A 26,110-nucleotide genomic window follows, 5' to 3' on the forward strand; every position below is an offset into this window, starting at 1 on the left:
CTGAAATACCTTGTCTGTAAGAAGAAACACATTGCACATTTATGATATCTGATTAGCTCATCTAAGCTTAGAAGAGGTCATATACTGTAGGAAGTAATGCTCTCATCCCCTTATCTGACTTTAAACAGTGAGTTGTTCTGACCCAATTACATGGCTAAAGCTACTATAGGAAATTTCAGGTCCACCTACCTGTAGTTCATGTTCAGGTCTATCACCAGCACATAGCAGATGCACTTCATGTATAGTTCCAGCGTACCTTACCTCTTACAGCGGTTACACAGATGTAACTCTGAGCTGCCATGGTTGTCGATCGAAATTTGATAATGGTCGAACCTCTGCATCAGCAGCCCCAGGGATGCTATACTTCTTTGGAATCGGCATCTTCATACTACCTGTTGCACATCAACAGCACGGCTTAGATACTATTGTCTCATACCATTGGATGTGGGTGTCTTAGCAACCCTTGTTAAATATTGTACTCCCAGCCTAAGTAGCATCACAGGGTTAAAATATCTTTTTCCTTAGCAATTCATAAATAAGGTATTGGAGTATATTCGCTGCATAGAGATTTACCAAAAAACTATGATCTCTCATAGTAGTTCAATGATCTCCCATTTCGCATAAATGGTTCATCACTAGCAGTCATCTTGGATCATCCTGGCTCTCACCTTCATTCATTGTATAGAAATCACTTAGCCAGGGCCTTGCATATGTATACACATATATGTATGTCTATGTATATACGCATACTTTCTAATAAGTATAGGGTAGGCCATATACCTTTCTCATTTAGCATGAGTGTAGCACTTTGACCAATAGAAATCATAATTTTGCTTTCAAGAAAATACTTTTTCTTCTATTATGCTAATTCATTCCCTTGCTGAGAAATCATGGGGAATTTGTATTGCCTTCTTAATGATTAGAGATGTCATCACTCCATATTTCAATTTTAAAGATTGTAATATCCTAGATATTAATGAGAAATTTACATTTTTTCAGTATTAGATAGAATGAATGAGCATGGCAAATATCATAAATTACTTGTTCTTCATGGATTTTTCCTTTATTTCTCAAAATTCTCACAAATGGGCAACACGAATGGCACATGCACTATTTCGCAAGAGATAATAAATACTAAGTTGATGATCCACATCAATGGCCATAGTCAGGGTGTGGACAAAACTTAGTATTTTTATCTTTTACGAAATAACACTGGATCCATTTTTCAAAATTCATCATATTTCCTTAAATATTTTCTCCTTTTATTAGAATTTAACTTAAAATTGACTCAAAATATATACCAATAGCCATAGTCAGGGTATATTGAGAGTTAATTTCATTTTAAATTCTATAAAAGCACCAAATGTATTTTATTCTTCTCTTGAATTTAAATATAGATTATTATATAATACATTCAATGACCATAGCCAAGGATGTATTATATCTTCAATCTTATTTTAAATTCATTTAAAGAATGAAATAGCTTTTCAAAATGCAATTTCAAAGATTCTTTAAATTCGTTCATCATATAGGATAAAATTGCATCATATTTTTCAAAATTTCCTTTTCAAAATTCCAAGTGATTCTTCTTCTTCATTTCTCTGATCAAATCTTATTCAAATCCAATTCCATCTCATTTCAATATTTAAAATGTCAATTTCAAAGTCCAACTTGACTTTGAAATTCCAAAATCATCTTTATATTCAAACTTCAAATTTCCAAATTCAAAACAGATTTCAAAGTTCAAATTGACTTTGAAATTCCAAATTCATTTTATATTCAAAACTCCAATCAAAGTTCAATTTAACTTTGAGATTCTTGATTCATCTTCTGAATCTAACTCCAAATCCATTTTTAGGATCTAGGATTCAACACTCATATTGGATCTCAGACTTCAGATCCAATTCCTCCTTAGGATCCAGACTCCAATTTCACTTTTGGATCTTAGACTTCAGATCCAATTTCTTTATAGGATCCAAAATCCAATTTCACATTTGGATCTTAGACTCCAGATCCAATTCCATTTTTAGGATCCAGAGCCCAACTCTACATTGGATCTCAGAATCTAGATCCAATTCTATTTTAGGATCCAGAATCCAATGCCACTTTGGATCTCAGATTCCAGATCCAAAATCCATTTTAGGATCCAGAACCCAGTTCTACCTTGGATCTCAGACTTCAGATCCAAATTCTCTTTAAGATCCAAATTCTCTTTATGATCCAGAACTCAACTTCCAGTTTGGATCTTAGACTTCAGATCCAATTTCCTTTAGGATCCATAATCCAATTTCACTTTTGGATCTCAGACTTCAGATCCACTCCATTTTAGGATCCAGAACCCAAGTCCATCTTGGATTCCAAATCTCGAATCCCATTCTGTTTAGGATCCGGAATCCAATTCCAAATTCTAGATTTCAATTCCATTGTCGGATCTAATCTAAATCCATTTCTATTCTTAAATACCATCCGGATTTCTCAGATCCATTCCAAATTTCAAACTTCAAAAGCCAAATTCAATTTCATTTCAAGTATTCATTTCCCTTCCTAAAATCAAGTCCAAAGCTCAAAGTCCATTTCCGATTTTGAAACTTCATTTCCTTTCATTTCAAAAACTTCGAATCATTCTTTCTCAAAATCAAGATTTATTCTTCCATTCCTGATTTACTTCAAAGACTTAGAACTTCTCTGATCTATCTCAAGTTCTAAAGTTAAATTCAATCATTTCTTCACTCCCTTATCAAGTTTCATCTCAGAATAACTTGGAAATTTTTCAAAGTGTCTTTTAAAAAGAGCATACATCCTTGCATCGCACAAGCATGATTCTTTGTGCATTTAGATCTTTTAGAGTTAGAATAAATTCTTAGATTATATTTAGGCAAAGCAAAAGGCATAGATTCGATCCTTGGTTCGATTACCCCTGGTAAAGGCGCCAGGAACGGTCGAACCTCGTACCGACGAGCGAATCCCGTCTCTCCATTTTTCCCGCAAACATTTTTCAAAACGGAGGCGAGTTAAAATTCTAAATATTTTCAAATAAAGGTCAAGTGAGACCGCGCAAAATAGTTCATCTTCTCTTTTTCCTTCTTTCTTTTCTCTTCTCTTTCTCTTTCTCTCTTTTATTCTTCTCCCTTCAAAAAGGAGGAAAATAGAGGTTAGAAAAGAAAAAGAGAAGGAAGAGAGAGAAACCAACAAGAGAATAAGAAAAATTTTGCGATGATCACAGGACCAGACCATCGTCGCACAAGAGACCATCATATCTTACTGATTCGATCATTTGCTGGTGATTTCCATGATCAAGATGTTCATGGCTGCCTGTGATTTCAATGCTATAGAAGACGGTTCTCAACTTTGGGCATTTCTTACCTCCGTTAGTGTAAGACTCGTAATTTTTTAGATAATTTCTGAATAAAATTCATGAGGCATTTAGTGGTAAAAATAACATTTTCACTCAAAATCCAAATCGAACTGATTCCTGCGAGCCAGTTATACTTAAGATATTTGTCGCTTTGCGAATATATGCTCAAACACTCTGGAGGTCATAACTTTCTACCTGAACAAAGTCAAGAGATTTCTACAAGCCAACTTTCTTAGTTACGTCAATACGAAGATAATGGCCTACTAAAAAAAATTCAGAAAAAATCATCGAAAACCTAACTTTTTGCAGGACCCACAAAAATATCTGTGGGACCCACAAAAATATTCCTCAGAAAATATTCTAGAATGTTTTGGAATATTTCTAAGATATTTCCAGAACCTTCCAGGAAATATTCCACGGAATATTTCTTCTGGATATGATCAAACAGTCAGATGGATAAGATCAACCTGGATTTCTGAAAAAGCCAAAGGGAAAAAGGGTCAAAAGGGTTGCTTAGAAGCTAAGCAACATTTCCTATAAATAGAGGAGCCCCCTCTCTCTCTCAAAATCCCCACCCCCCTTCTCTCTAGCCCTTTCTCTCTCTAGAACCTTCCCCAGTAGGTATGAGCCTGCCTGACCTGGCCTGAGCCTGCCTGATCTGGTCCTAATTCACCTGACATGGTCCAAACTCTGTTGACTTGACTTGAATCTAGTTGGGTTTAAAGTCAAAGTCAAAGTCCTTTTTGGTCCAGATTATGTTTTGGATTTCTGAACCCAGACTTAGCCTGCTTGGGCTAAGAATGAACCTACTGAACCTAGTTGACTTGGACCGAACCCAGTTTGGTTCAAACCACTTTACCTCTTTCTCAACTAGGTCGACCTCATCTGACCTAGTCTGACCTCTTCACGGAAGGATCGAAGTTCATTCGAAGCGTTGGAGCATTCGGGAGTCGTTTCTTCTGTAATTTGAAGTTCACTTCGTTAATCCATCTCTCTCAAGTGTTTGCTTATTTGTATATAGCATATACTTTCTGAAGTAGAATATGATCCTATTTCTTGGTTGAACTCTTTTTGGACACTTCGGTGTTCACCCGCTCGCCTCGTAACTATCGTCAGTTATATATGTTCAAATACGCAGTATATGCGTTCTTAAAAATGGTATCACACCCTAGTTCTTGGTTGATCCCTTCAAAACACTTCGGTGTTCACCCGCTCTTCTCGTAACTATCGTTGGATGCAGATCTTGGTGTATATCATATGGATTGAGCCATCGCATCTTATATCACCAAGGCTGTGTAATTTACCTTTGCCATCGTGTCGTATGATGCCAAGGCTCCCTATTTTCTATAATTTCAGATTAATGCACTTTCGATTATGCATTTACTTACGCCGTCGCGTTGAATGATGCCAAGGCTCCTGCTTTCTGCAAATATATATGTAGAATATTTCATTTAGTTACACACCCTGAACAATAGTATATACATTTCCTTTACGCCGCCGTTGTATAAAGCACAAGCTTCTACTTATACTAAATATATGGCGCGTAAATGAGCATTCAAATGGAGATCAACTCTAAATCGCCAATGTGATTCCCTTATCGCTCCTCGTTCAAGATTCTGCTTAACGAATAAAGCCTCTATTGGAAAGACTTCGCTTTTTGGCAAAATGCTCTTTTCGTAAATATTAAGTCATTTACGTGTGGCCTGTCTATGGCCCAGGGTTCCAAACAACCTCGATAGATGCACAATACACACAACGCTGCACATCCATTTCTCGAGTTAAGGGTAGCGATTTCCCGCCAAAGATGGGAGATGTCGTTGAAATGGATAAAAGAAATACACGCTTTTGAAATTCCACTAGAGGGGGGGTGAATAGTGAAATACGATGCAGATCGATAAAATAAAATATAAGGCAATAAGGCACAACACAATAAACACAGAATTTATACTGGTTCAGCCGAGTTACTGACGTACATCCAGTCCCCAAGTAAAACACTTGAGCCTTCCACTATAACATCTGAGTTACCGGATAAATAGTACAACACCCTCTTCCTCAGAGGTCTACTTCTCTCAACAGAGAAGGGAAACACCCTCTTCCTCAGAGGTCTACTTCTCTCAATAGAGAAGGGAAACACCCTCTTTCACAGAGGTCTACTTCTCTCAACAGAGAAGGGATACAACAGAAATTAGAAAGTTACAACACTTTCCTATAGAACCTTCAGAATGATATGCAGAGTATGAATGCACGTATGAAGATTCTCAGAATGATCTTTTTCTTTTCTTACACACTCTTGTATTTTTCTGAGAGCTTTTCTTGACTTTTTCTCTTTCTTTTTCTAAGCTCTTTTCTCAGAGTGTCGAGCAAGAATATTTCTCGTTGAAAGCTTGTTTGTCTTTTCACACTGTTGTGTTTGTATATATATAGTCTTTAGAAAACTAGTCGTTGTCTTTTTGAAATGATTGTCCTTTTGGGATATGAGAAGTCAGGTTATTTCAAAAACAACTTAGTGTGTAAAAGATAAGTGTACTATATTGCTTTTTCAAAAAGTCTTCTTTCCATACGAAGCATTTTTGGAGTACACTATTTGTTGGTGTATTTTAAATGAGTTATTCTTTGTATTAGGTCTTTTCTCATAATAAATGTTCTGTAGTATTTTTTGAACGTTGAAGTGTAGTTTATCGTGTAGTTTTGTCTTTACTCAATTTAATGGTTTGTAGTACATTGAACGTTGGAATATATTCTATCATGTAATTTTGTCTTTACACAATTTAATGAATATTAGTATATTAATATTTTTCTTACAAGTCGTCACTTATAATAAATGTATGTAAGTGTGATAAATGTTTGTTGAGTACTTTATTTATAAATGGTCATTTCTTAAAAGCTTTTTGGAATAGCATTTAATGTTTACAGAAGGAATGATGACTTTAAGTAAGTCAACATTCTTGAGTGTGTGTTTTATTTATAAATAAATAGTCATTGCTCAAATGCTTTTTGAGGTGGCATTTAATGCTTACAGAAAGAATGATGACTTTAAGTAAGTCGACATTCTTGAGTGTGGGTTTTATTTATAAATAAATAGTCATTTCTCAAATGCTTTTTGAGGTGGCATTTAATGCTTAAAGAAATAAATGGTCATTTAATATTTATTTTCCCAAATCATCAATTCTAAAATGAATGGTTGTGAAGTACACTAAATGCTTGAGTAATACTTATATTACAAATAGTCATTTCTCAAATAAATGCTTGTGTATTATGAACCAATACATCTTTTCATAATTTATCTTTTCTTACATAAATGTTTATGTATTATGAACCAAAATTTCTTACGTAAATGTTTGTGTATTATGAACTAATGCATTTTGTCTTTTCTTAAATAAATGCTTATGTATTATGAACCAATACATCTTTTCACATTTTGTTTTTTCTTACATAAATGCTTATGTATTATGAACCAATACATCTTTTCACATTTTGTCTTTTCTTCATAAATGCTTATGTATTATGAACCAATACATCTTTTCACAATTTGTCTTTTCTTACATAAATGCTTATGTATTATGAACCAAAATTTCTTATGTAAATGTTTGTGTATTATGAATTAATTCATTTTGTCTTTTTCTTTCATATTTGAAATCATTAGCTTTTATATCTTGTGAAAATGTCTTTTTCAAAAATGCTTGTAAGAAAGTACAATTAATGCTTTTGAAATCATGAGCTATTATATCTTGTCAAAATGACTTTTTCATAAATGCTTGTAAGAAAGTACAATTAATGCTTTTGAAATCATGAGATATTATATCTTGTCAAAATGTCTTTTTCATAAATGCTTGTAGGAAGTACAATGATTTGTTTCAAAAAGGTGTTTTTGAAATGCTACAATATACATAACGTATCCTTTTATGAAAGCTTAACTTTTTGTAAATAAATGGCTTGTATGATTTTAAAGCATATAGTCTAATATGAAATATGTATGCTTCTGAAGGTTCTGTTACATATGATTCTAAAGAAGAAAAAAATCTTCATCTTGAGGTAGCCGATCTTCTTGGATAATCTTTATGAATGTATGGCCCATCAAGCTTTTTCTTCAAAGTAGTATGATTGCATCAAATAGTTGCACTTGATCAAGTTGTCTTCACTCTTCTTAAGTGAAATAACCTTGCATCAAATACTCGTTAAATACATAGCACATCATATCCAGTCATAATATAACATATTCAGTTTCACATATGAAAGCATATCATATTTATCATATCTCATAAAAGCATATCATGTATTTATCATGTATCATATATATGCATCATGAAAGCATATCATATTTATCATGTATCATTAAAACATAGTTTCTCAACATTCTCCCCCTTTTTGATGATGACAATATATGCTCCCCCTGTCAATAAGCCATATATATTATGATGATTTAAATATGATATCAGAAATAAAAAATGCATAGAAATAGTAATAATAAAAAAAACACTAGAATTAACATAAAAAAGTTTGTGTATACTTCATGTGTTTGAGATAAAGAGTTAAACGTTTTTCTCCTACATAGGAGAGGTAGGTTTTCTCTCCCCCTTTGTCATTGACAAAAAGGAGGGATCATAGTCGAAGAGTTAATATTATAGACCAGGTTGAAGCAAGTTGAGAGTTGAAGACAACAAGTCAAGAAATGAATTTAAGAAAATACATGGGGCGATCCATTGTTTTGAGACAGAGTAAAGAAGGAAGTGAGAGAGATGAATAGAGATAAAGTCAAGCTGAAAAGACATAATGAGAAATTTTAAGTTGGGCGTATGAAGAGAGTGATGACAAACATGGAGTTTCAAATAAGACATGGATAGAGAAGAGGACAAAAATAATTAATGAGTGATATGAGATGAAAGAGATAAAGAAATGTCATGATTGCTTATTTAATATATAAATAGTGTTTATGGATAGACGTGAAAGGAAATAGGTCATAGGGTGATCATGTGATGTGTACTTTGAAAAATATTACATTTTTGAAAGAGAAGAATGACTTAAAAAATGTGTCATGATTAATGTGTTTTCACATTTGTAATTTTTATGAGTCTACGTAAATATGAGAAGGACACACTTTGACTTTGAATAGTGGTAAGAGAGATGATGAGACAAAAAGAGAAGGAGTCAAAAATATATTTGAAAAAAATAAGAATTGATAAATGATAGATTAAAAAATAAGAATAGACATAGAGGAGTCGGATTCAAAAATCTAAAAAAATGTATTCGAGAGATGAAATGAGGAGACAAAAGATATTCATGAGTAAAGAGTAATAATTGCTTATATAAGAAGTATTTTTATGGATATGCGTGGAAGGAGTAAAAGTAGACATAAAGAAAAGTGAGATGACATATATGGATTTTCGAGTAGGATAGAAATAAAAAAACAAGAAAAAATTCATGATTGATATGAGATAAAAGACATAAAATAAAGTTATGATTGACATGAATTAATATTTATTTGATAAACATATTTTTAAAGAAACTCGATTGAAGGAAGTTCATAGTTTTTAAAGAATAAAGTTAAGTTTTAAACTAGTAAAAGAGTCAAAATCACGGATTGAAAAGAATGGAGGCTCAATTTGTATGAGAGAGAGAGAGAAAGATGGTACTAAAGGTACTAATGAGAATAAAAAAAAATGAAGGACAAGTTTTTCGAATAATTTTTCATAAAAGGTGTGAAGGATGAAAGGATGATAATAGATTATACTTAGGATATGATATAACAGATGATGTAGTAAGATTTTGCGTGAAATATGACAGCTTGATTTTGAAAAAGGTGGTGAAGAAAATAAGAAGGATAAACACTCAATTTATTTACCATAAAGTTTAGTGAAGTGTCTTAATAGGAGGAAAGGAAGTCATGAAAAGGGATATATCACTTGAAAAAATAACATAAGTGAGGAACACAATATCATGTTGAATCTCGGATAGCTTATCGTAAGAGAGGTTTTCACAAGAAGACAAAAGTGATAAAAGATGTTATGAGATGAGTGATGTGAACAGAGTTATGATAGCTTTACTTAATATTAATTTTTCTTATGGATATGAGTGAAAAGGAAATAGGACAAGGAGTTATTATTGATGTGTACTTGAAAGATGACAAGTTGAAAGACATAAAGAATGTGTCATGATGAATGTGTTTTTATGAGTATTTAGAGTATACGTGAATATAGTTTGACTTTGAATAGTGAAAAAAAAAATACATATAAAAAAAACATTGATAAGAAGAAAAATAAGATTTTAATAGAACTCATAAGAAGTTTTAGTCTTAATAAATGTGATTAATTATAAGTCACTTAGTTTGCATATTCCTAATTCTCTTCTAATTCGTGTAAAGTCTTCATGTTTCAAAGGTTTAGTGAAGATGTCTGCTAATTATTGATTAGTTGGTATGAATTCGAGTTTAATTATGTTGTTTAAGACTTGTTCTCTTAAAAAGTGGTGTCTAATTTGAATGTGTTTAGTTTGAGAGTGTAAAATAGAAAAGTTTTAAGTCTCGTACCACGCACGAGGTGCTTGTTTTAATCCATATAAAGCACGTTTTAGTTTAAAAACATGATCAGGAAATTATTCATTTTCAAAACTTGGAGGTTGTTTTACATAAAACTTGTTCATTTATAAAACCATTTAGAAAAGCACTTTTAACATTCATTTGATATAGTTTAAAATCCATATAGCTTGCATATGCTAAAAACATTCTTATAGATTCAAGTCTAGCAACAAGAGCAAATGTTTTATCAAAGTCAATACCTTCCTCCTGATTGTATCCTTGAGCCACTAGCCTTGCCTTGTTTCTTACAACATTACCTGATTCATCCAACTTATTTCTGAAGATCCATCTTGTCCCAATGATTTGATGATCTTTTGGTTTTGGTACAAGATCCCACACATCATTTCTTTGGAACTGGTTAAGTTCTTCAGTCATTGCTAGCATCCAGAACTCGTCTATGATAGCTTCATCAATCTTTTTAGGTTCAGGTTGAGAAATGAATGCCATATTTGCAATATGTTCCAACTGAGCTCTTGTTTGAACCCCCTTGGTCAGGTCTCCCAAAATCTGCTTTTGAGGATGATCTCTGATTTCAGCAAATGTTCTTTGATGATCATCTTCATTAGATTCAGCTGTGTTATCTAAAAGAAAATCTGTACTTTTAAGATCATCATCATTAGTCTTATTATAAACAGATTGACCAATAGATTCATTAAAACTGACATGCATAGATTCTTCAATAGTATTAGTACTTTTATTGAAAACTCTGTATGTTTTACTATGATTTGAATATCCTAGAAATATGCCTTCAACAAATTTATCATCAAATTTATCAAGGCTATCTTTTGTGTTCAGGATAAAGCATTTGCACCCAAAGACTTTAAAGTAGTCTATTCTTGGAGTTCTGTCATAGAATAATTCATAGGGAGCTTTATTCAACAAAGGTCTAATAAGTACTCTATTTGAAATATAACATGCAGTATTAACAACTTTATCCCAAAAATATTTAGCAAGATTGTTATGTTGAAGCATAGTTCTAGCAGATTCTTGAAGGGTTCTATTCTTTCTTTCTACTACACCATTTTGAGGTGCAGCTCTAGGAAAGGCAAAGTTATGAGAAATACCATGCAAGTTACAAAAATTTACAAAAAGATCATTATCAAATTCTCCTCCATGGTCACTACGAATTTTAACAATTGAAGAGGATTTTTCATATTGTAATTTTTTTCATAAAATTTCAAATTCACAAAACGTATCACTTTTGTTTTTCAAAAATATTACCCAAGTGAATCTTGAGTAATCATCAATAATGACAAAAGCATATTTATTATGATTAAGACAAGCTACCCTAGAAGGACCAAAAAGATCCAGGTGGAGAAGCTCTAAAGGTCTTTTACTTGACATAACATTCTTTGATTTGAAGGATGATTTTGACAATTTTCCTAATTGATAAGCATCACAAAAAATAGTCTCTTTTAAATGGTATTTTAGGTAACCCACGAACTAAGTTATTTTTAGCCATTTTAGAGATATATTTAAAGTTAACATGTCCCATTCTCATATGCCATAAATTTTGAGAGCCATTATTTGCTTATGAGACAATGTTCAGTAATATTATCTAAGTATAATTCATATACATTATTTTTCTTTATACCTTTTAAAACAATATTTTTGTTTGTATCCACTATGAGGCATGCATCATGTTTAAAACTGACATTATATCCTATGTCACACATTTGACTGATGCTTAAGAGATTGTGTTTTAAACCTTTAACAAGGAGAACGTCTTTGATAAGAGGTTTATCGATATTACCAATATTGCTAATACCAATTATCAAACCTTTGTTGTTATCTCCAAAGGTGACAGTTCCTCCTTCTTTATGATGAAGAACAGCAAAAAGATCTGGATGTTCTGTCTTATGTTTTGAACATCCACTGTCTGATATCCATCTGTTCTTCTTTTTCAATGCCTGCAATAGATCAAGTAGAAACTCTTTTTGGTACCCGATCGGGTCCCTTTTTGTTAGATTTTGGAAGCCATATCCATTTTGATTTGGGTTTATCTATAATCTTAGAGGAGTACATAAAATTACAATTATAATACTCTTGTTTAAGTTCAGCAGAACCTTTGACAAAAGTAGTCTTTTGATTCGAACAAGAAGGTTTATTATAATGAGAGTAATCAATACCATTCTTGTAAAAAGAGAATTTTTGAGAGGATAGGAGTTTGTCCAAGTCCTCTTTTCCCTTGGTAAACTTGAAAACCGTTTTCATAAGGTTTTCAGTTTTACTTTTTAATTCTGAAATTTCTATTTGAAGATTTTTAGTCTTAGGACTAGTAGAAGAGATTTTAGAAGCAAGCATAAAATTTTTCTTTTTAAACTCAGAATTTTCAATACTGAGTTTTTCATTTTTCTGGGAAAGCTCTAAATTTTCAGATTTTAAAACTTTATTTTTGAGACTCATTTTTCTAGATTCTTCAAATAGTTCTTGAAAAGCATCTAGAAGTTCTTCAAAGGAAAAGTCAGAAATTTCACTTACAGAGCTTTCGTTTGCCATGAAGCACATGTTTGCAGTTTCAGCTTCATCATCACTTGACTCTTCACTGGTGGATGGTTCTGAATCATCCCATTGAGCATGTAGAGCCTTTTTCTTGAAGAACCTTTTCTTTGGTTCCTCGATTTTGGATTTTCTTTTTAGGAGAGGACAATCACGTCTCACATGAGCTGACTTGTTGCATTGATAGCACATAGTCTCTTCTTTTTTATCCTGCTTTTCTTTGAGCTTTTTGGAAAACCTGTCCTTTCTCATGAAGCATTGGAATCTTCGGGTAAGAAGAGCATTTTCAGAATCTTTTTCTGAATCATCATCCTCTGAGAGAATTGGGAAGGCAAGATTTTTCTGTGTAGGTTGTTCTTCTTCCCTTCTTTCTTTCATATAGACTTCATAGGCCATAAGATTTCCTATTAAGTCATCCAAGGTGAGTTTGGATAGGTCTTGGGCTTCTTCAATGGCCGTAGTCTTTTTCTCCCAATCTGAAGTAAGAGATCTCAACACCTTTTTTACCTTGTCAGTCTGGGAATAAATTTCTCCCAGTGATTTAAGATCATTTATGATATTGGTGAATCTTGTGAACATTTCAGTAATGGTTTCATCTTTGATCATTCTGAATAGTTCATATTTACGAACCAAAGATGAGATCTTGGCTTCTTTTACTCTGTTTGTTCCTTCATAAATAACTTTCAGAGAGTGCCAAATATCATAAGCCGAATCACAAATAGATATTCTGTTAAATTCATTTTGATCTATGGCACAATATAATGCATTCATGACTTTTGCATTTAGGTTTGCCATTTTTCTTTCTTCATCAGTCCATGAAGAATAGTCTATTGTAGGAGAAGAATATGGACATTCTACGATTTTCCATACAGCAAAATCTACAGACTTGAGAAATATGGTCATTCTATATTTCCAGTAGCCATAGTTAGTGCCATTAAAAAAAGGAGGGCGAGATGAGTGTTGACTTTCAATATCACGAGCATAAGAAGTTGATGCCATTTTTGTGCCGGAAGATTTGTTATGTCGAAACCAGCAGAACTTGCTTTGATACCAAATGAAATTCCACTAGAGGGGGGGTGAATAGTGAAATACGATGCAGATCGATAAAATAAAATATAAGGCAATAAGGCACAACACAATAAACACAGGATTTATACTGGTTCGGCCGATTTACTGACCTACAACCAGTCCCCAAGTAAAACACTTGAGCCTTCCACTATAACATCCGAGTTACCGGATAAATAGTACAACACCCTCTTCCTCAGAGGTCTACTTCTCTCAATAGAGAAGGGAAACACCCTCTTCCTCAGAGGTCTACTTCTCTCAATAGAGAAGGGAAACACCATCTTCCTCAGAGGTCTACTTCTCTCAACAGAGAAGGGAAACACCCTCTTTCATAGAGGTCTACTTCTCTCAACAGAGAAGGGAAACACCCTCTTTCACAGAGGTCTACTTCTCTCAACAGAGAAGGGATACAACAGAAATTAGAAAGTTACAACACTTTCCTATAGAACCTTCAGAATGATATGCAGAGTATGAATGCACGTATGAAGATTCTTAGAATGATCTTTTTCTTTTCTTACACACTTGTATTTTTCTGAGAGCTTTTCTTGACTTTTTTTCTTTCTTTTTCTCTTTCTTTTTCTAAGCTCTTTTCTCAAAGTGTCGAGCAAGAATATTTCTCGTTGAAAGCTTGCTTGTCTTTTCACACTGTTGTATTTGTATATATATATAGTCTTTAGAAAACTAGTCGTTGTCTTTTTGAAATGATTGTCCTTTTGGGATATGAGAAGTCAGGTCATTTCAAAAACAACTTAGTGTGAAAAAGATAAGTGTACTATATTGCTTTTTCAAAAAGTCTTCTTTCCATACGAAGCATTTTTGGAGTACACTATTCGTTGGTGTATTTTAAATGAGTTATTCTTTGTATTAGGTCTTTTCTCATAATAAATGTTCTGTAGTATTTTTTGAACGTTGAAGTGTAGTTTATCGTGTAGTTTTGTCTTTACTCAATTTAATGGATTGTAGTACATTGAACGTTGGAATATATTCTATCATGTAATTTTGTCTTTACACAATTTAATGAATATTAGTATATTAATATTTTTCTTACAAGTCGTCACTTATAATAAATGTATGTAAGTGTGATAAATGTTTGTTGAGTACTTTATTTATAAATGGTCATTTCTTAAAAGCTTTTTGGAATAGCATTTAATGTTTACAGAAGAAATGATGACTTTAAGTAAGTCAACATTCTTGAGTGTGTGTTTTATTTATAAATAAATAGTCATTGCTCAAATGCTTTTTGAGGTGGCATTTAATGCTTACAGAAAGAATGATGACTTTAAGTAAGTCGACATTCTTGAGTGTGGGTTTTATTTATAAATAAATAGTCATTTCTCAAATGCTTTTTGAGGTGACATTTAATGCTTAAGGAAATAAATGGTCATTTAATATTTATTTTCCCAAATCGTCAATTCTAAAATGAATGGTTGTGAAGTACACTAAATGCTTGAGTAATACTTATATTACAAATAGTCATTTCTCAAATAAATGCTTGTGTATTATGAACCAATACATCTTTTCATAATTTATCTTTTCTTACATAAATGTTTATGTATTATGAACCAAAATTTCTTACGTAAATGTTTGTGTATTATGAACTAATGCATTTTGTCTTTTCTTAAATAAATGCTTATGTATTATGAACCAATACATCTTTTCACATTTTATTTTTTCTTACATAAATGCTTATGTATTATGAACCAATACATCTTTTCACATTTTGTCTTTTCTTCATAAATGCTTATGTATTATGAACCAATACATCTTTTCACAATTTGTCTTTTCTTACATAAATGCTTATGTATTATGAACCAAAATTTCTTACGTAAATGTTTGTGTATTATGAATTAATTCATTTTGTCTTTTTCTTTCATATTTGAAATCATTAGCTTTTATATCTTGTCAAAATGTCTTTTTCATAAATGCTTGTAAGAAAGTACAATTAATGCTTTTGAAATCATGAGATATTATATCTTGTCAAAATATCTTTTTCATAAATGCTTGTAGGAAGTACAATGATTTGTTTCAAAAAGGTGTTTTTGAAATGCTACAATATACATAACGTATCCTTTTATGAAAGCTTAACTTTTTGTAAATAAAAGACTTGTATGATTTTAAAGCATATAGTCTAATATGAAATATGCATGCTTTTGAAGGTTCTGTTACATATGACTCTAAAGAAGAAAAAAATCTTCATCTTGAGGTAGCCGATCTTCTTGGATAATCTTTATGAATGTATGGCCCATCAAGCTTTTTCTTCAAAGTAGTATGATTGCATCAAATAGTTGCACTTGATCAAGTTGTCTTCACTCTTCTTAAGTGAAATAACCTTGCATCAAATACTCGTTAAATACATAGCACATCATATCCAGTCATAATATAACATATTCAGTTTCACATATGAAAGCATATCATATTTATCATATCTCATGAAAGCATATCATGTATTTATCATGTATCATATATATGCATCATGAAAGCATATCATATTTATCATGTATCATCAAAACATAGTTTCTCAACAGCTTTCTCCGTCAAAGAGAGGAAGTGTTGAAATTTCTGAAGAAGCTAAGAATAACTCAGAAAGAACGTAGCAGAATACTCTGTCATATAGCAGAGTGCTACCCAGTTCATGAAACGCTTTCTATAATGTAGAAAGGTTCGTCGCACCACTGCTGATAGAGCAGGGGAGGTGCTGACAAAATGGTTGGCACAAGAGCTGGCAGAACCAGTTGAAAGACATAATGATGTCCGTTGTTGGAACAATGCCAGAATGCTCATCTCCCAAATACCTGTGAGGGCACCTTGCTCGTAAGGGCCGCTAAGCTAGAGTAGAGGTTGTGCCTTGACTAGGTTTGGACTCGCTGCATAAAAATACACCGAGCAGCCGATCTATTTAGATCGAGTCATATGTATGCTCATTGAGAACGGTTACACAACTAGACTCGTAAGGGCCGAAGTGCCAGAGTGTATCGTTTCCACCCAGAAGAGGTGTGATGCTCGTGGTGGCCGTAGTGTCAAGAGCGGGGTTCTGCATGCATATGAATAAGACTTAAGGTCACATACACATCACAGTTGACAATTGTGTTAGGGGTATCCCCCTCAGTTAATGACTGTGTTGGGGTATACTGAATGGGGTCGGGTACATACTCCAGTGGTACTGAGGCACGGGCTGCCTAATTGGCATGCAATATCTGACCAAGTAATTGTAAGACTAACAGACCCCTACAGAAATTATGCTCACTATAGAATGATAGTGATGGTATAGCCTTGAATGACATGTATTAAACTTTGGACCTAATAGAATCTACAATGACCTCAGTCACTCATGAGTTTTGGGGGTCGTGGTTATCCTTAAGATCGAAGGATTGAACCCAACTACTGCAAGTAGAAGATGCATCCGAATATGGACCTAGTAGGGTTCTCCCAGTTAAAATAAACTGCCCTACTATGGATAGGGTCAACAGGCCTCTGGGGTATCTAAAATACATAGAATAATCAACCCCCAGAACATTGAGTTGATACCCGGACAATTGCTTTGCCTGCGTACCAAGGGTGGAAGAGGTTAAATATTGAAACAATGCATTAGCTCTAGGTTCAGCGATGCTTGAATATATGAGTGGATGGACGTTGTTGAGTTAGTTCTGCATAACCTTTGTGAAGATGTCATGATCGGTATACGACTGAACCGACTGAGCAAAGACCCGTGTTGTATCCGCACGACTAAGCGAAGCTCGAGGAGCTGTCCTTAGATGTGTGGGATATGGATGTGCCAAGTATGAAGACTTGAGCTAGACATCCCTTTGAGACCCAGAAGAGGTCAAGGCTAAGTCATGAAGACTTGAGCGGATGTTCAACTCATAGCCCTTAGGAGGCTCTTGCGATATACACTAAGTCAGGGGGGCTTGAGTGTCGTTATTACGAACTGCGACCCTGAGTGGTCAACGCATTTACTTGAGTTGAAAGGATGTGTGATTGCTTGCTTACCATACCATCAGTGGTTCTGATCCCGTTTAATGGGGATTTCAAGTGTTGGACCTGCACGACGATATACGAAGCAAGGCGACATCGAGTTCCAGAGTTTCTCTAGACAGAGTTGTACTACTTCCTTTTATTGAACCTATACTGCTTTTCCAAGCAGTGATGTTATAATAAACATGTGGTTTTCGATAAAATGGAACACTTTGGTGGTCATTGAGTTGCTTGGCCACATACCTGTAATGTGCTCAGAGTTTTCTAAAACTGACGACTCATTATCGTCTGATTTCGCTGCTAAAAGCTTTTTTAAGTTCCGCTGCAAAGAAAAAAAAAAGAAATTCATGAAAATTTTAACTTAGTTTTGTTTTAGAAATCTGGGGCGTTACATAATTGGTTTCAGAGCAGTGTCTGAGAAACCTGGTTCAAGATCCGTTTTGTTATGATATCACATTGTAAGTATAAATTTTATACTTTTTGTTCTGATCGGGGTGCATCTTTGTATTTGATGATGCATGAAATGCACATCGTGTTAGCGATTTATTCATGCATTTTGTGGTGAGTTTAAGGTTTAAAATCCATGTTTAGATGTATTTTGATATCAAGGGGTTGTGGTTTGAATTTCAGAGAAATCAGAGTTAAAATAAGAGAGTTATGGCTATTTTAGTGTTCGGGCACAAATTTCAAGGTAGATCGGATCCATATCCGACCCAATTAGGCTATTTTGGACCTTGGATCAACCTTTAGAAAGCCAAAATCCAACCCACATGCATATCTATACCCATTTAGAAAATATTTTCAGAAAACCCCTCAGAAAGTGGCACAGAGTGAAATAATTTTTTATAACCCTGTTTTTGAAAATTGCCAAAAGTATAAATATACTTTTTGGCTAAAGCCCTTGTAAGACCCATAATTTTTCAGTATCTTTCTGAAGAAATTCACGAGGCATTTTCAAGTAAAAATAGCATCTGAACCCGAAATACGAATCAGATCGATTTGTACGAGCCAGTTATACTTAGGATATTCGTCGAATTGCGAATATATGCTCAAACACTCTGGAAGCCATAACTTCCTAACTAAACGAAATCAATAGATTCGTACGAGCCAACTTTCTTAGTTACGTCAATACGAAGAAAATGGCGTACTCAGAATTTTTCGAAAAAAATCGCCGGAAACCCGAAATTCTTGCGGGACCCACGGAAATATTGGTGGGACCCACAGAAATATTCCTCAGAAAATATCTTGTGGGACCCACAAAATATCCTATGGAAATATCTTGTGGGCCCCACCTCAAAAGGAACCTCCAGGAATTAAAATATAGCTCAGGGGTAAAAGGGGCATGGAAAAACCCAAGAGGAGGTGGGCTTGGGCTATAAATAGCCCTCCCCACTCTCTCTCTTCTCATAATTTCGACCCCCCCTCTCTCTCTTGCCTTCTCTCTCTCTCTCCTAAACCTCCCCTAGTGAGCCCAAGTGAGTCTGAGCCCACCTGACCTGGCCTGAACCCACCTGACCTGGTCTGAGCCTGCCTGACCTGGTCCTAGCTCACCTGACCTGGGTCTGAACTCACTTGACCTAGTCCAAACCTAGTTGACTTGACTTGAACCTAGTTGGGTTTAAAGTCAAAGTCAAAGTCCGTTTTGGTCCAGATTCCGGTTTGGATTTCTGAACCCAGACTTAGCCTACTTGAGCTGAGTTCGAACCTGCTGAACCCAGTTGACTTGGATCGAACCCTGTTTGGTTCAAACCACTTAGGTTGAGTAGCTTGACCTACTCTACCTCTTTCTCAACTAAGTCAGCTTCATCTGACTTAGTCTGACCTCTCGAAGGAAGGCTCGAAGCCAAGGAAGTAACCCAGAGCCGTTTCTTCCACGATTTGAAGTAAGTTCGCTTCGTTGATCCATCTCTCTCAAGTATTTGATTGTTTGTATATAGAATATACTTTCTGAAGTAGTATCTTGCTTTAGTTCTTGGTTGAGCCCTCTAGGACGCTTCGGTGTTCACGCGCTCGCCTCGTAACTATCGTCGGATATATATGTTCGAATGCGCAGTATATGCGTTCTTCAAAATAGTATCTCACCCTAGTTCTTGGTTGAGCCCTCTAGGACACTTCGGTGTTCACTCGCTCGCCTCGTAACTATCGTTGGATACAGATCTAGGTGTATATCTGCTGATTCTGCCGACGCGTCTTATATCGCATAGGCTATGTAATTTACCTTTGCCGTCGCGTCGTATGATGCCAAGGCTCCCTGTTTTCTGCACTTCCGATTATGCATTTACTTACGCCGTCGCGTCGAACGATGCCAAGGCTCCTGCTTTCTGCAATGTCTTTACTTACGCCGTCGCGTCGAACGATGCCAAGGCTTCTGCTTTGTTATATATGTAGAATATTTCGTTCAGTTACACACCCTGAACAATAGTATATGCATTTCTTTACGCCGCCGCTGTATAAAGCACAGGCTTCTGCTTATACTACATATATAGCGCATAAATGAGCGTTCAAATGGAGATCAACTCCAAATCGCCCATGCGATTCCTTGACCGCTCCTCGTTCAAGATTCTGCTTGACGAATGAAGCCCCTATTGGAAAGGCTTCGCTTTTTGGCAAAATGCTCTTTACGTAAAGACTAAGTTAATTACGTATGGCCTGGCTAGGGCCCAGGGTTCCTGCAACCTTGATGGATGCAAAGTACGCACAATGGTGCGCATCCATTTCCCGAATTAAGCGTGGCGATTTTCTACCAAAGAGGGGAGATGCCGCTGAAATGGATAAAAGAAACGCACGCTTTCTCCGTAAAAGAGAGGAAGTGCTGCTAAAATTTCTGAAAAAGCTAAGAATAGCTCAGAAAGAACGTAGCAGGATACTCTGATATATAGCAGAGTGCTACCCAGTTCATGGTTTGCCCTCTACAACGTAGAAGGGTTCGTCGCACCACTGCCGGTAGAGCAGGGGAGGTGCTGACGAGATGGTTGGCAGAAGAGCTGCCTGAACCAATAGAACGGCATAATGATGTCCGTTGATGGAACGATGTCAGATCGGCTCGTATCCTTGTGCCTGCAAGGGCACCTTGCTCGTAAGGGCCGCTGAGCCGGAGTAGAGGTTGCGCCTTGGCTAGGTTTGGACTCGTTGCGTAAAAATACGCCGAGTAGCCGATCTATCTAGATCGAGTCATATGCATGCTCATTGAGAACGGTTACACAACCAGACTCGTAAGGGCCGAAGAGCCAAAGTGTGTTGTTTCCACCCAAAGAGGTGTGATGCTCGTGGTGGCCGATGTGCCAAAGAGCGGTGTTCTGCATGCATATGAATAAGACTTAAGGTCGCACATACCCCGCGGTTGAAGATCGTGTTAGGGGTACCCCCTCAGTAATGACAGTGTTGGGGAAGACTGAATGGGGTCGGGTACATACTCCCGTAGTGCTGAAAGCACGGGCTGCCTAAATGGCATGCAGATTCTGTCCAAGTAATTGTAAGACTGGCAGACCCCTTCAGGAATTATGCTCACTGTGGAATGACAGTGATGGTACAGCCTTGAGTGACATGTATTTTACTTTGGACCTGATAGAGTCCACGATGGCCTCAGTCACTCATGGGTTTTGGGGTCGTGGTTATCCTTAAGATCTAAGGATTGAACCCAACTACTGCAAGTAGAGGATGCATCCGAATATGGGCCTAGTAGGATTCTCCCAGTTGAAACACACTGCCCTACTATGGATAGGGTCAACAGGCCTCTGGGGTATCTAAAATACATAGAATAATCAACCCCCAGAACGTCGCGTTGATGCCCGAACAATAGCTCTACCTGCGTACCAAAGGCGGGAGCGGTTAATTATCAAACAATGCATTAGTTCTAGGTACAGCGATGTTTTGAATGTATGAGTGGATGACGTGTTGAGTCAGTCCTGCATAACCTTTGTGAAGGTGTCATGTTCGGTATACTACTGGACCGACTGGGCAAAGACCCGTGTTGTATCCGCATGACTAAGCGAAGCTCGAGGAGTTGTCCTTAGATGCGTGGGATACGGATGTGCCAAGTATGAAGACTTGAGCCAGACATCACTTTGAGACCCGAAAGAGGTCATGGCTAAGTCGTGGAGACTTAAGCGGCTATTCAAATCACAGCCCTGAAAAGGCTTGCTCTAAGTCATGAGGACTCGAGCGGATGTTCAACTCATAGCCCTGAGGAGGCTCCTGCGATATACGCTAAGTCTTGGAGGCTTGAGCGTCGTTATTGCGCATTGCGACCCTGAGTGGTCATTATCGTACTTGAGTTGAATGGTTACATGATTGCATGCTTACCAGACCATCAGTGGTTCTGACCCCGTTTTATGGGGATTTCAGGTATTGAACCTGCATGGCGATATGCGGAGCAAGGCGGCATCAAGTTCCAGGGTTTCTCTAGACAGAGTTGTACTGCTTCCTTTTATTGAACCTACACTGCTTTCCTAAGCAGTAGTGTTGTAATAAACATATGTTTTCGATAAAATGGAACACTTTGGTGGTCAATGAGTTGCTTGGCCACATACCTGCAACGTGCTCGGAGTTTTCTAAAACCGACGACTCATTATCGTCTTATTCCGCTGCTAAAAGCTTTTGTAAGTTCCGCTGCAAAGAAAAAAAAAAGAAATTCATGAAAATTTTAACTTAGCTTTGTTTTGGAAATCCGGGACGTTACAGCCCTAGATGTCTTTGGCATTGGAATTGACGCCTCGCTTTGTGATTCTAGCTCCAGCCCCCTTCCAACCTCTCATCTCACACCATTATCATTGAAGATCAAGCCTATGCTTGGAAAACCAAGCATTTTCTTATCTCCCTTTGCATTTCTTTCGTTTCTTCTTCATCCTTGCTGGATCTAACCCTTGTTTGTTGTGTTTTTGCAGGTGTAGCAGAGGTGGAGGACATCTATCTTGCGTGGAAGTGCGAGACACTCCAACAAGATGAACCGACTCTACCTCCATCTAGTTTTCTAAGCCCTCCGATCGTGAATCAGCTCCTTTCCCATCTTCGGTAGATCTCCAACGTGGTGCAGCTGTAGAACCCATGCTCAAGGGGACATTCCAGCATCATTGAACAATCCGAGATGCCATTTCAACGCCATCTTCCACTCTCTTCTTCCCCACAATCGTCAGATCACCCTGGAGGTAGGTCTTCTGCTTCCCTTTCTTCTAGTTAAAACCCAAATCGTGTGTGCTATTTTTCTTGTTTTATTTTCTGTTCGTGTGCTGTGTTTTTATTGTTCCAGCCTTAGTGTAGTTTTTGTACATAGACCAGCACGGTAGATCTAGATTATTTTTCATTTTTATGTATTAGCTTCTTTGTTTCCCATCGTTTTAGTCCCAAAACGTGAGCATCGGCTAGATCTAGTTCTAGCCGATTTTAATCTATTGTTCTATCTGTTTTTCTGGAATGTTTCAATTGAAAAACCAGTTTAAAAATTTATTTTGATCCAGATTTGGTATTGGGTTTAGATAAAAAGGTGTTTTCGTTTGAAAACCAAAAATCGGCTAGAACCATTCTAGTTGATTTTGGTCCTTTCTGTGTGCATCTCCTTTGGTTGTTTCTGCAGTTAGAACGTGGTTAGCAGACCTCGTTCATGTTGGGTCCAATTTGATTTCGTTAAAGGTCTAGGTTGGTTTGGGTCTAGGTGTGTCGTGTGAATTGTTTTGAAAAATTCGTTGGATGAAAGTTTGAAGTTAGGTAAGTGCGTGTAATTTCAGTTTGCAAGTCATGGGTCTGCGTTTGTTTTGGTTGTTTCTTAGTCTAATAAATCTGGTGTTAGTTGAATTGATTGTCTTAAGAATCATTTATAGTTTGTGTCATTGTTGTGGTGTTTTTAGATTTGCGAAAAAAAATAAAAAAAATTGAATCTTGTTTTCCTAGTTGTAGTGTCGTCCAGTCGACTGTAGGTTTTCCATCTAGTTCTAGTTTGCTGAATTAGAATAATGTACTGATTAATGTTTAGTTGAGATAGATGTTTATTTTGTGGTAAATTTAGTATTGATTCTTTTAATTGTTTTGTGTTTAGGTTAGGCGTGTAGCTAGATTGCAAATAACGTTTTCAACTTTGTCTTAATTTCTAGTATATTAGATAGTTTGTTTATGTTTTCATTTAGTTTAAATAGTTAGTTATAGTTGTGTGTTATCTTAGGTTTATAATTTTCATGGTAATTTTAGTTTGATTTTTATATGTTGATTGTGGTGTTTTAGATAGTCTTCTTCCCCAAGTAGGGGCGCCAGCCATTAGATCTCCATTAGAGCTCTAGGTTGTTTTTGGTAGGGCTCATTTGAATAGGGAAAGTCTCTTAGAGTGTCTAGATTCATTGTATTAGGAGTTGGTTAGTTTTAGGCGTTTTCTACTAATTTGGTAATTTGTGTATGAGATATTATTTCCTAAATTTTAGAAAGTTGTGTTGTCCCCTTCTAACCTTTCTTGATTTTATTAAATTCTTAGCTTAATTAGTTTAGATATAGGTTAATGTATTATCTAGAGTAATTCGATTTTTTTTAGAAAGAGGAGAAGGGAGTAATTATGGTGGAAAACGAATTTTGGAAAGCATTGATTCATTCAAATTCGTAGAAGGTAAGTTTTGACTTTTGGGATCCAGCCAAGAGAGCAAGCTTCTCTCTTTTAACCATTTGGGAAACAAAATTTGGATTTCAAATATTTTCTAAAAGGAGTTATAAACGATTTTTGGGATTGATCTTCAAAGTTGTCTTCTCTTTCTAAAGATAACCAAAAACGTGTTTAAGGTCTTTGGGAATGTTTTCAAGAATTGTCAAGTATTTTTAATGTTAAGTTGAAAACGTGTGGGCCCCCTGTGAGTTGGACGATTTCAAACATTTATTCTCCATTTGATTTAGCAAACAATTAAGGTAAGTTTTATTCCTCTGGGCTGGACGTTTTTGCCAAATCAATTTTTTTCCAAAATTTATTATCTCCTATTTATTACCTTCTTCTTTATTAATTTAGATTAGGGCATTAATTAGGTCTCAATTACTTAGATATCAATTTTAGCAATAGTGCACCTTATTTAGGTAGGTTATAATCATATTAATTATTTTCTTTAGGGGTACATTGTAACGCCCCGGATTTTCAAAACAAAGCTAAGTTAAAATTTTCATGGATTTCTTTTTTTTTTTTTTTCTTTGCAGCGGAACTTAGAAAAGCTTTTAGCAGCGGAATAAGACGATAATGAGTCGTCGGTTTTAGAAAACTCCGAGCACGTTGCAGGTATGTGGCCAAGCAACTCATTGACCACCAAAGTGTTCCATTTTATCGAAAGCACATGTTTATTACAACACTACTGCTTAGAAAAGCAGTGAAGGTTCAATAAAAAGGAAGCAGTACAACTCTGTCTAGAGAAACCCTGGAACTTGATGCTGCCTTGCTCCGCATATCGCCACGCAGGTTCAACACCTGAAATCCCCATTAAACGGGGTCAGAACCACTGATGGTCTGGTAAGTAGGCAAACACCTATCTATTCAACTCAAGTAAATGCATAGACCACTCAGGGTCGCAGTTCGTAATACGACGCTTAAGCCTCCATGACTTAGCGTATATCGCACAAGCCTCATCAGGGCTATGAGTTGAACATCCACACAAGTCGTCATGACTTCGCATAAGCCTCTTCAGGGCTGCGAGTTAGAATAACCTCTCAAGTCTCTACGACTTAGCCTTGACTTCCTCAGAGTCACGAATGGATGTCTAGCTCAAGCCTTTATGCTTGGCACATCCATATCCTACGAATCTAAGGACAGCTCTTCGAGCTTCACTTAGTCGTACGGATATCAATGGGGTTCTTTCCCAATCGGTCCAGTAGTATACCGACCATGACACCTTCACAAAGGTTATGCAGGACTGACTCAACAACGTCATCCACTCATACATTCAAAGTAGCGTTGTACCTAAGCTAATGCTTTGTTTCAATAATTGCACCTCTCCCTGGGCTTAGGGGACTCATATCTGGGCGACAACGCGACGATCTGGGGGTTGATTATTCTATGTATTTTAGATACCCCAGAGGCCTGTTGACCCCATCCCTCTTGTAGGACGGTACAGCATACCGGAAGAGATCCTTACTAGGTATCCGAATGCATTCTGCTACTGCAGTAGTTGGGTTCAATCCTTAGATATTTAAGGATAACCACGACCTCCATACCTCTGAGTGACGAAGGCCATCAATGAACTCTATCAGGTTCGGGTGAAATATATGTCACTCAAGGCTGCGCCATCACCGTCTTCCTCGGTGAGAAATTCTGAAAGGGGCCTGCCGGTCTTACAATTACTTGACGAACATTGCATGCCTATAGGGCAGCCTTTGAGAAGTATGTACCCGACCCCAATCAACCACACGGTTTTCACCGTGGAACAAAGGTTTTATTCATATGCATGCTTAACTCTGCTCTCGGCACTTCGGCCTTGACGAGCACTTCACCTCTTTCGGTGGAAACAACACACTCCGGCTCAGCGGCCCTTACGAGTCTGGTTGTCTGATAATTCTCAATGAGCATGCACATGACTCGATCTCTACGGATCGGCTACTCGGCGTATTTTTACGCAACGAGCTCAGGACCTCGTCAAGGCGCTACCACTACTTTGGCGCAATGGCTCTTACAAGTATGATGCCCTTGCAGGTGTCAGGGA

The sequence above is a fragment of the Nuphar pumila genome, chromosome 7 (genome assembly GCF_984573655.1).
Source record: "Nuphar pumila chromosome 7, dmNupPumi1.hap1.1, whole genome shotgun sequence".
In the NCBI taxonomy this organism is placed as follows: Eukaryota; Viridiplantae; Streptophyta; class Magnoliopsida; order Nymphaeales; family Nymphaeaceae; genus Nuphar; species Nuphar pumila.